Genomic DNA, 11,482 nt, shown 5'->3' with positions numbered 1-11,482 from the left:
GGGAAGTAGACAGCAAAAATTTCACTTATAAATGTTGTTTACTTTTCTCATAAAGAAATAACCAATAGCCCAAATTTTGAAGCGCCAATGGAGTCACACGCTTTTTCGATCAAGGCACCAATGTTTTATTACATATTGATGGCTACAATCGAAAAATACGTACCTCCAATTTCAATGTTGCATATCGCTGCTCAAGTTTTGAGGTTTCTTTTTAAATACGAAATTAAACCTAGCCATCATTTTTATTGAAATCTTTAAAAAAGATGTCTCACTCATATATGTACAATTATATTTTTAATTGATGTCAAATAGACATTTTTGTTAAGAAATTTCCCTAGAAATAAGAAAAAAAACTCCAATCAAATTTATTCTGAAATGTTGCAGTAGGTATTTATCTAAAAAAAGAAGCGATTATTTTAGAGTGAGATCTGCATATCTATCAGGCCGATCATCACACGATTTTTTTTTCGAGTGTAGCGAAGTGTCCAAGGATTTGCAAAAGATTCGAGCCTTTGATATTCCTCGATTTTTTTTTAAAAAGAAAAAGAGCTTATACGTATGGGTGCCGCATTTAGGTTTTCTTTGTATCGCTTCGCGCACCCAGCTCCCGGCTTCGGAAGTCATAAGAATTTTTTCGATCGCCTCCCGATATTTTTGAGGCCTAATGAAAATCACTTGTGGCTTCAACAAAAGGTTCACATTTTCGATCGATCATGATCCTATTTGACAGAGAGGGATTCCTCGGGCTTGGCTGTATGAAATTTTAGTAAATATGTTTGTGAAGGGTTGTTTGAGAACACAAGTAGGTACCTGGTTAAGGAAAAACTTGAAAAGAAAAATTTACTTGCTCTTCGACAACGCCTTACCTAATACTTTATGCGAGAATATCAGGCTGGCACAACGTGGAAACTTTGAGTTTTTAAAAATGATTCCATCGGTTTCCTCGTAAAATTTTCTTCCTTCTCTCATTGACTCACATTATCGAGCTCCGTAGGTGAGGCAATCAGTGTCTGGAGTCAAAACGCCTTCACATCCATGCGTATGCAACGTGCATACGTCTAATTTTTTTCTTGTCAGTTAGCAGGCGAGGGGGTAGAATATTTTCAACTTATCGTTTGCTTATTCAGTGTCCGAGTCTCCTACTTTAGTGGCGTTAAATAAGTATTCTTTTTCGTCACTTTTAGGAAATCGGGCTTTAGGCCTTCCTTCACATATTTGGGGGCCCCTTAGAAGCGATTCGCTTATCCCTATGAACCCCATTCGATATTACGCTAATTTGAATTTGAAAGCGCACCTTTACTCTGTGAGGAGCTCTAGGGACTACTGTGAATCAATGATGAAAAAATGTAAGTAATTATGAAACAATACACATTTCATACTCAAATTATGAGCTATTTTTAAGGGCGATTTTTCGAAAATGCCTATGGTTGGGCCTTAAGAGGAGAAAAGATGGGAGATGAGGAATATGGGGGGCTTAAAAATTTTTCGCGGGCGGCCTAGCGCAACTCCATTACATACGTCAAAGCTACTTTAAGTCGCGCACCTGTAAGTATAGGGTTGTCTGTTCAGTGAATGACATTCAGGTATGAGTAAATAGGTGATGTCCATTATTTTGTTCCAAAATTCCGTCGATCACGGCAAGAGGGATATTGCTTCTTTTTCGTTTCTACATCTTTCAAAGGGTTCTAACGTCCCAGGAAAACCACCGTCTTGTGAATGCTAAGTTTTTGAATGGTTTCTGAGTGTTTGGACGTCGCGAAAATGTGCGCACGCTCCATGCGATCTCCCGCGAAAATTTTGAATTAATTCTATAAAACAAAGAGCGCCTACGAAAACAGTAAGTATTAGCGGTAATCCTATTATAAATGCAGGGAAAAAATATAACAATGAAACTGCCGATAAACCTCCCCCCCCCCCCCCCCCTTCACGTATTAACACTGTTAGAGATTGCAGCTTGCAACTTGCAGCAAGCACAGGCGGCGCACAGCGGCCGCTGACACATGCAATAGCCGAACCTGAGCCGAACCCATGAGTACAGAGATTAGGGTTCTTGGCCATTGTGCGACCAATGAAAACGGAGTAGGGTTGAATGGCGGCGGAGAGAAGGGCCGAGGGAGGGGGGCCAACACACCTCCCTCTACCGTTGTCTGTGTCGCTATCTGCGCCGAATGCGATGCGCAGAAGACTCATCGCGTTGTCTGGATTCTTTGTGTCATTCCTGGCATACCAATGGAAGACGCAGTGTTCTTGTTTTCATACTATTTAGCACCCTAATTTTCATCAATTTAGCCTTTTAGGCCGAATATTTTCTTTTTGGTAAGTACCAACCCTAAATCATATCGTCTTTTACCCCCTTCAGTTTTTATTTTGACCGTAATGGCGCCAGAATTCCAACTATGCGTTCGCGATTCCTCCAATACTTTACATACTTGACATGTTTTCCGAACCGACTTCCGGCGGTCGACGCCGTTTCGTTTGGCAGTGCAGCCCGCGCTATGTTTGTCTGAAGTGTAATCATGTTTCTTATCAATGTTTTCGTAGTATTTTGGTTAGGTTGTAGAGAGTCTTCGTTTTGTTTTGATTACTTTTGAGTTTCGACGGGTTCGTCTGGAAATTCGGCGGCCAACCACAGTTCCTGGACGAGGCGACGCATTCATTCTCCTGGAGACCCTCGGCCCTATCTCGTCACTCTGTGTTTACGTTACCTAAATTGTAGTGCTCTCTCCATACTATTCCTGCTTTCGTGTTTCGTTGGTCAGTGTTTTCATTTTATATCGAGTTGAATTCGTTCACTTAATTTTTTCGTCGCCCCTAATATTTACCCTCCCCCCATAGATAACAGTGCATTTGTCCGTTTTAATCCGTGGTGTATCTGATAGCGGTTTTTGCGTGGAATACTTACCCATCGTGCTCTCATTGTTCCCTTTAATCACATTTTCGTGGTATGAGTTTTTAAAAGCATCCTATTCAATATCATCCACTCAATCTGTGCGGTTCTTCGTTTACTCGTTTCAGTTTCTTCAAACGCTCGAAGTGCTCCGTCCTGTCTAAACCTTGGATTATTTTATGTGAAGTAAGTATTGCCCATGCCCAAATTTCCTTCGTCATGTTTTAACGTGTGGAATTATCAAATCTTCCTTCTGGTTGGCACTCCTCAATCCTGCCAGTCGTTTGAGGCAAAATGTGAGGTCTCTACTGGTGATCGATCATTCAATTAGAGATTGTTGCGCCGACATACTTGAGCAACCAAAATTTTGCTTCAGTTTCTTCTCCATCTCACTCCGTGTTTTAACTACATTAATTAATTTGGGAAAGTCTTTTCCACAAGTCTCCTATTTGTCCCAGCAATTCGCTGGAGCAATTCTCATACCATCAAAACGAGGCTTTTACTTCATCGCACGAAGACTCAAATTTACCCTAAAATATTAAACCTAGAACACTGCTTACTTTTAGATGATGAAGCATCACCAATATGAGGCTATCAAGTATAGACTAATGTTAATCACCCAGTTGTCATGTGCTGGGTTCACAAACAAGAGCATATAGACGGTAAATCTGGGGAAAAACACTCTCGGTTGGTGTCCGCAATGCTCCTATCTGAGCAAGCTTAAAAATAGACCAGATCAACTTTAGCATCTGAACCTCTTTCAACTGCAAGGCTAGTCACTTGATATTATGGCACTAAAATTTTTGATGGGTGAATCTTTAGAGCCTTTTGCAATTTAATTCACCAAGTTTATCAATAAAATTGTTCAAACGGGGCAGGTAATTTAAGGTTATACATCTGAAGGTCCGGGTTTGGAATAATTTAGCAAGCATTTGGTAAATTGTATTGATCACATCTTGAACTTATTATTAGGCAGAATTTAAGGGTGTTTGGTAGAGGAAGATAGCGTCAAGTGTGCACATGAGTGTAGTTCAAAGAAAATGAAAAACCAGAGACTTGGTGCCTTGAAAGAGAATTTAGCATTTGATGCAGTATTTGGTTGCCGCACATGGTAATTTTGCCATCGGCAATTTTTTTTTCTGCTCTCCAATGAAATGAAACCAATTATTGAATTTTCTTAAAATATTTTAGAATCTCTTTGGAAAGGGGCTGTAATTAGTTAATCCGGAATTTTTTACGTTATTGGTGTGATCTGTTGGACACCAGTTAGACCAACTTTGCACCTGGAATATATTAGTTTCAGTCTTTTCAGCTTCTAGATTTGGTGGTGTCAACCTACTTTTGGCGTCAGCTGTAAGGGTTTTCAGTTCTCATTTTTGCTCTTGCTTGAAGCAAAATTTTTACCTGTCAAAGGTGTTATCTCTAAGTTGAGGAAGATTTTGTCTTCAAGTCCATCCGGAAGCTTTTCAGTCATTTTCTGCGCCGAGAAAGCTTGTTATCACTATCAGTCCATTTGATCAGTGCAACTAAATTACATTTATAACTTGACAACTGCTCCATCTGTCATTTTCTATCTTGTTCATATCTAATTGTAAGTAGGTATTTCTGTTAATTTCCTATCCTCATCTTACTTTTGTAACTTCTTTGAAGTGGTCCGAGTGGGTTGAGCCGAAAAGAACAATATCACTTTAAATTAGGGAAGCAATTTAAAACTGACTTTTCAGGAGGCAGGTAGATTTCTAAGCAACTGTCTGTTTTCTGCTGGGCTGGTAAACTAAAGTCTAAAATAGTGAATTTTCATGACAAAGGTACACTTATAGAAAAGATCGCAAAAATAAATCATGAAATAATGAAGAAAAACGGGGAAAAAACAGAATTAATAAATCTCATGATCAAAGAAATTTTTGCAGTACATACTGCCTACCTGAAAGTAAGCAGTTTATTCTACTGAGTTATGTTGAGAGTGGACCCTTGATTTCATTTTGTCGGATTGTTTGTTCTTTGGGAGTAAGTTGGAAGGTCTATCCTTTTGTCAGTAACTATTGTATTTTTGCAGGACTCTGAATGTTTACGTTTTCAGGAAAGATGAGTTTCGGTGCTAAGCATGGTATTTTCCAGAAGTTCTGTTTTTGTTCAATGCCTATATTTCCAACCGGCTGACTTGATGATGCATTTTTCCTTTTGTGCCATTGATTTTCTCACATTGTAACACATCACATGTAGCCTGTCGGCACCTTGTGACTTAACATTTTCATAATAAGTTCTCATTTGTGACATTTGTTTGAAACAAGCGTAAAGAAAAACATTTGTGGGGAAAGATCAAAGGTTGCTCTAACTTTCACATTTGAGATATTTATGATTGAAGAATGATTCAGATCAGTTCATAAACAAAATTCTTAAATTAGTTTTATTTTGGTTTGAAATCAATTGTTCAGCCTCCTCTATCAGCTCTTTATAGCCCATCACCTCTCGCTTTGGACCCTTTTTCGGCTCAGCTTTTTGTACAGGATTTCTCTGGCAATATTATGCTCTCCCAGACTTGTGTGGATCTCATTTTCTTCTTACTAATCAATTCTTGCTGATTTTTCTTTGAGTTCCTATCTCTCATTCAACATGGTTCGTGAGAAGTCATTTATTGCTTTGGAAGATTATTTTGTGGCTCAGCTCGCTGAAGTAGCTCACTTTTCTATCATTGCATCATCATTCGTTACCTTCACTCATTAAATGTTTATTCCCCGTTTTTATTATTTAATTCTGTCACCTATTTAGAAAATCTAACAATGCCCTTCTAGGCATATTGAAATTCCAGCTCAGATTTTTTTTTCCCCCAAATTGAAAATCTGCGAAGTTCAGTAATTATTATTACCTACAGTCCAAGATAAATATTATTATATATCAGTATTAAGTACTAAAATTAAGCCTCGAGTATTTGTTTAAGTATCCGTAAATGTCTTACTATAATTCAACCCTACCTACTTGCAGTTTTGGTGTATTGGAACTTGACTGTGATTGAGTATTTTGTCAGTGTAATTAATTTAACCTTTAAGCGTTTTGTTAATATAATTAGCTGTTAAGATTTATTTAAGATTAAAATTCATGATTTTTTTTTTAGTAACTTGACGTTTAGTTTAAGGACCCTATGATACGCCTCTTTAATTTTCTGGCCGTTTTTTCCATCCATTAAGAAGACGATTTTGCAAAACCGTGCTCTTTGAGACGCGGCAATGATCGTACATGATGTTGAAAGTTAATTCCGTGGTACCTCCGACCCTTAATGCCCGATCCTAGCCGGGCCCTGCCGCGAAGTCTAGGAAAATAAAAATCGAGAATCTTCATCTAAATTTTGAGTTCATTACGTTTTCACGAGTTGAGTTTATTACGAGTTTTTTACGTACGTAGGGGAGGAGCGATGGTCAAGTTGTGTTGTTGTTGCGATCGAGTCCTTTGGATTAGCGGAAAAAAGTGAGACCCAGGAAAACGTGAATTTTTTTTTTATTTATTTATTTTTTTATTTTGTAGTGTTAACGCGATTATTGCTCTTCAAAAACTACGGTTAGTAACGTCATCCCTCGCGGCTGCACTTCAGTCTATACCATGGTTTCGGGCCCTTCGGATTCGCCAATGAGATGCATACAAACGCATCGGTTGCCCCCTGTAAAGTAATGACAGGGAAAGTTCAGAGGGAAGCTCCAACCTCCGACGTGGGGTTTGCATTGATCGGCGATTCTGTTTTTCGTGGATCACCCCTTTTAAGACATGCCCGAATTGTTTCAATGGGCCGTACAATTATTCAGTCAACTCATGTGATCTCGCCGTTAATGTTGTCAGAAATCGACCGGTCCTTGGTGTAAACAGGAACCAGTTTCGCTGTCGTTAAAATCCGTATTTTAAGTATTATTCTGTTAGTAGATTACCGAAATGATTTATTGCCTAGATGTCATTTGATCTTGATCAAAAGAAATGCATCGATCACTTGCTCTTCTCTCGGGTATTTCGCTTTTCTCGTCAAAAAATGAGTAAAACGCCGGAAAAGTGTTAATTTTTCAGTTTCATCAAGTTCTTTAAGTTTTGCTTTCAGTAAGGAACCGATTCATCTCGCTACGTATCACACATCTGCCTTCAGCACCCTCGTCGATTTGACAGTGCGAATATGCACCAGTAGCAGTGTCGTTAAAGTGCGAATATTTTGCCCGGTAGCTATTCTTGAAAGTTGGCAACACTGTCCTTAAATTTATGTAAAACAATCGATTCTTGGTGGGGTAGCTTACCTCACCTATAATCGATAATTTTAATGGATTTAAATGGAGCAAAAACAGCGTTGCTAAGTTGCAAAATCGCCTCTGATCTTGCCTCGGGGCTTAGTCAACAAAACCCGCCGTTCTCTTCCCTCTAGTTGTCGCCCCTTGGGACAATGTCACGCGTTTTTGAAATGTCAGGAAATTCTGCTGACGAACCTTTGAATTTTTTCTTTTAGCCGAAACGTTGCTTTGTTTAAATTTAAGAGACTCGACCCAAGAAAATTTCGTGTTTATAAGTTTATTGAGAAATCGTGTCAAAAATCATAGAAAAATCAGAGAGTTTCTGTCTGAAGTCTCCAGAAAGTCAGGGAACTTAAGAATCCGTGACTACTTATTGTCATCCCGTCCCGACTAATTTCAATGACGAAAGAAAAAAAAAAATTAGATTGCGGGGATGTGGTTAGAGTCCTCACATACCGAGAGTTAAGACAACATGAGTCCATTTCTGATTGGTTCCCGTATTTTAGGCCTCCATAGTGACACGTACGGGAATAAAGATTACATTTTCACGGATTGCAAAGATTATGAACCGGAATGGACCGGGGAATCGGGGCACGTTAAGGAACAAACGGAATGCGAGAAGGAACGGAGGCAGGAATTTCGGGAATGATTTGATCGAAGATTACAAAAAACGTTCAATTTGTGCAATCATTATTCCCATTTGTGACATCAATGAGCCACTTTAGGTGACTCTAGGTGACTCCAGCTCGTGGCGACTTCTGGCGCTGTCTACGAACTGTGTGCGAATTGTTGGCGGTAAAAATAACAGCTCGGCTTGGGGCAGGCAATAAAAGGGTGAATAGGCAACTTGTGGAATAAGTCGCCGACACTTGGATATCATGAGTCGAGCCTCCGGGATTCGCGGTGGCGCGGACGGAGATAAAATTTAGTATTCTCATGCAGGGGTTATCGGCGCCACGGCTTGCAACGCTGAGGTCAGTGTCCTCCAGTCCGGTGTCGGAACCGGACCAATCAGGGTTCCCGCCCAAGAAACGCGGACGAGTTATAGAACTGGGGAAAGAAAAGAATAGACCAAAGTCACATCAGTCTGGATGCATCAATCAGTAGTTGGCCCATTGGTTAGCATGTAAATATCTGTTGAATGGTGCAATTTTTGGATGTGACATTTGTCTATTCTCCTCTTTCCCCAGTTCTAGGTCACACACTCGGAGAAAAAAACTTCGTGCGTGGGACCCGAAGTTTAGGTCATATGGATCTCTGAAATTTTCGGGTTGAGCATCTGAACACTTTAGGTCCAGCTGCTGAGGTTTGGATCACACATCTGAAACTTCAGTTCTTACATCTGAAGTACTTCGGTTTTCACATCCGAAAAACTTGGGTTCTCACATCCGAAAAACTTCGGTTCTTACATCTACATGTGAAGTACTTCAGATGTAAGAACTGAAGTTTCAGATGTGTGATCCGAACCCCGACAGCTAGACTTAAGTACTTAAAGTATTTAGATGCACAATCTGAAAACTTCAGAGATCCGTATGACCTAAACTTCGGGTCCCACGCACGAGGTTTTTTGTACTGGTACCGTATGAAATACGCCTTTTAACGCTCTAAATAGCTCCCTTTCTCTTACTATATCGGGGGAAAAAGTCCCCGAAAGTCCTCAATTTTAGTTTTTATAACTGCTAGACGCCTTGATTTAAACCTATGCGAAACAATCGATTCTTGTCGAAGCACCTGGCCTCTCCAAAAATCGATGAATTTCTATAGGTTTAAATAGAGAAAAACAATGTTGCCAATTTGCTGGATCCGCCAATGCTTGGAGATCCAAGGATGAGAGGGACGCGCGGCAACGCGGTAACATAGTGCGGTGTCCCGATAATGAACCCAGATTTAAATGTTGCAAAATAATTACTCGTCTCGGTAGGCCCCTGCCCCACCCCTGGGCCCTGCGTCGCTGCCTAGTGCCTACCCCTCTCCTTGGCGATTCCCAGCCGAGATCCGAGTTCGAATCCGTTCCCGAAATGATCCCGCTTTTGCGGCCGTCATGGCATGGGCATGCGGTGGCATTCCAGAGCTGGCATTTCTCTTTCGGCTGTTGTTTTAATGGCGTCGGGACCGTTGTCATGGCGATCCGGGGCCTCGTTGCGCTGCTCGCTGCACTCGCCGGATGCCACGTGAAATCCGCCTAAATTCGGCCCGCGTAGAGTCCCTTTATACTGAGAGTCAAGACAATGTGAATCCATTTCTGATTGGTTCCCGTATTTTAGGTCTCCCCACTCCACAGTGTCACAAACGGAAATAAAGATTACATTTTCACCGATCGCAAAGATTATAATGTAGAATGGACCGGGGAATAACGAGTTCGACATGGAACAAATGGAATATGAGAAGGAACGGAGAGAGGAATTTGAGAATGAGCCGATCGAAGATTACGAAAAACTGCCAATTTACGTAATCTTTATTCCCGTTTGTGACTCCATGAGGGGGGTTGTCTTGACTCTCAGTATAAAGGGTCTCTATTCATACTGAGAGGAAAGACGATGCGAATCCATCTCTAATTGGTTCCCGTATTTTAGGTCTTCTTAGTGGTGCAAACGGAAGTAAAGATTACGTTTTCACCAATTGCGAAGATTTTAATCTGGAATGGATCGGAGGATATGGGGTATGGTAAGGAACAAATGGAATGAGAGACGGAACGGAGACAGGGATTTGGGAATGAGTTGATCAAAGATTACGAAAAACGTTCAATTGGTGTAATCTTTATTCCCGTGTGTGACATCTTTAAGCCGCATTGTCTCAACTCTCTCTATGAAGGGACAAAATTACTGGTGCTGGCATCGATGTGTCTTGTTTGTTATCAATTTTCTTTTTTTTCTCTCAGATCCCGGCCCCACCATGTAGAGCTCAGGTTTTTAGCGTTTTTCTTTTAAAAATTTTTTATTGTTTCCGACTGAAAATGACTCAGTGTTGAGTCGAAACGTCTCGGGTTTCATAATTGTGTATTTTTAGCCTTGTTTCCCGTTTTTTTCATCTTTGTTGTTCCACTGTCTATGAAGGGACTCTAGGCCCGTAAACAGCGTCATAAGGAAGCTTTTTCTGTTTTCGGTCCATGTAGTCACACCGTCAGAACGAATATCGTGGAAGAAGAGGAAAAGTTGAATATTTTTTAGTCCAGAGAGCTGTCGGCAAATTGGCTGTATTTCAGAACAGGGACCTATCAATGAGCATTGGTGTTGCGTCTTTTCCGTCGGGATCGCTGAAGTGTGATAACTCATCGCACAATGGATCGGGTCAATTAGAGAAGTCGGACATGAAATTTTTAACCAAAACTGCGAATTTTGATGTTTAATTCGTCTCATTTTAAATTTCAAGGGGTGCTCCCGGAAGAAAATTACACGAGGAAACCGATGGAACCACTCTTAAACCCTCAAAGTCTTGTATGAACGGAGTTATAAGCGTTTAAAGTTTCCAAATTTCGTCCAGCCTCTCCTATTGACTCGAACCACTGTGCGTCGGTGGAAAAATATAGCGTGTTAAGCGTCACTGCGGGGGCGCACGGGAGCCCTCGTGGCCCCTTCAATGAGGTTGTTGAGGAGGGGGTGGGACTGCGTCCCAAAGCGAGGAACGGTTGATGTAAGCGGCGATTAATTTCAGAGACACCCCTTCCGCCCCCTCCCCCCTTCCCCCCGCTTGCCTGTTACGCGGATGCTACTGAACCAAATCAAGCGGCGTCAACTTTCAAAGTTTCGGAGCTCCGATCCAGCGAATCGAATAGGATCGCACTTTAAGCCCCATCAAGTTGGCAAAATTGGACCCGGTCAACCTTTCGAAGGTCTCCTTTAATGTGTGAACACATTAATTTTTCGAAGAAAATGCGTCTTGATTGTCGTGGGAAAAAATCTTTTTCTGGCGCAGCAGGCTCTATAAATACACAACAGAAACGTATTTTGAGCCAGTGGAAGTTTTTGATGCAGATTAGAGACTTAATCTGAGAAAATTAGTAACCACCGCTTAATTTTTGGGATTGAAAGTATTTTGGGTAATCGGGGATTTCCACTGCCCCTAGTTGATCGTGATATGGTGACGAGTCATTTTTGCACTGGAAGCGGTACCTAGTTTGTTCGCACTGATGGAAATAGTGAGAGTGTCCGGCAGTCATGTGTGCCTGTTTGGGCGACTCTCTCTGTCTCTATCTCCGGATTAAACACACCTTTTAATCCAAAAGTTGGAAATGCCATGATGCCATCGATAAATGCTTCAATAGCAAACCCTAGCCACACGCAAGAGCCCCATTAATCAAGGATATAGGTCGGCGTACCATGACCGATCAATTTCCGAA

At 41.0% G+C, this 11,482-nt stretch overlaps 1 protein-coding gene across 3 annotated transcripts in view; it reads left to right on the top strand.

Annotated features, from left to right (window-relative positions):
* The first annotated feature begins 2,193 nt into the window (after positions 1-2,193).
* Positions 2,194-11,482, top strand: part of sd (TEA domain transcription factor 1 homolog scalloped) — a 182,268-nt gene continuing 172,979 nt past the window's right edge. Inside the window, exon 1 of one of the 3 annotated variants that reach the window (XM_072298400.1) lies at positions 2,194-2,316. The gene's annotated coding sequence lies outside the window, so the exon portion shown is untranslated. Of the gene's footprint in view, positions 2,317-2,395; positions 3,074-11,482 lie in introns of those variants that run through there. The other 2 variants (XM_019052296.2, XM_019052297.2) reach the window with 2 other exon arrangements.

This window comes from Bemisia tabaci, chromosome 3 (assembly GCF_918797505.1).
Source record: "Bemisia tabaci chromosome 3, PGI_BMITA_v3".
NCBI classification, from domain to species: Eukaryota; Metazoa; Arthropoda; class Insecta; order Hemiptera; family Aleyrodidae; genus Bemisia; species Bemisia tabaci.
Note: the sequence above shows the minus strand (reverse complement) of the source record. Positions and strands in the feature narration are given on the sequence as shown.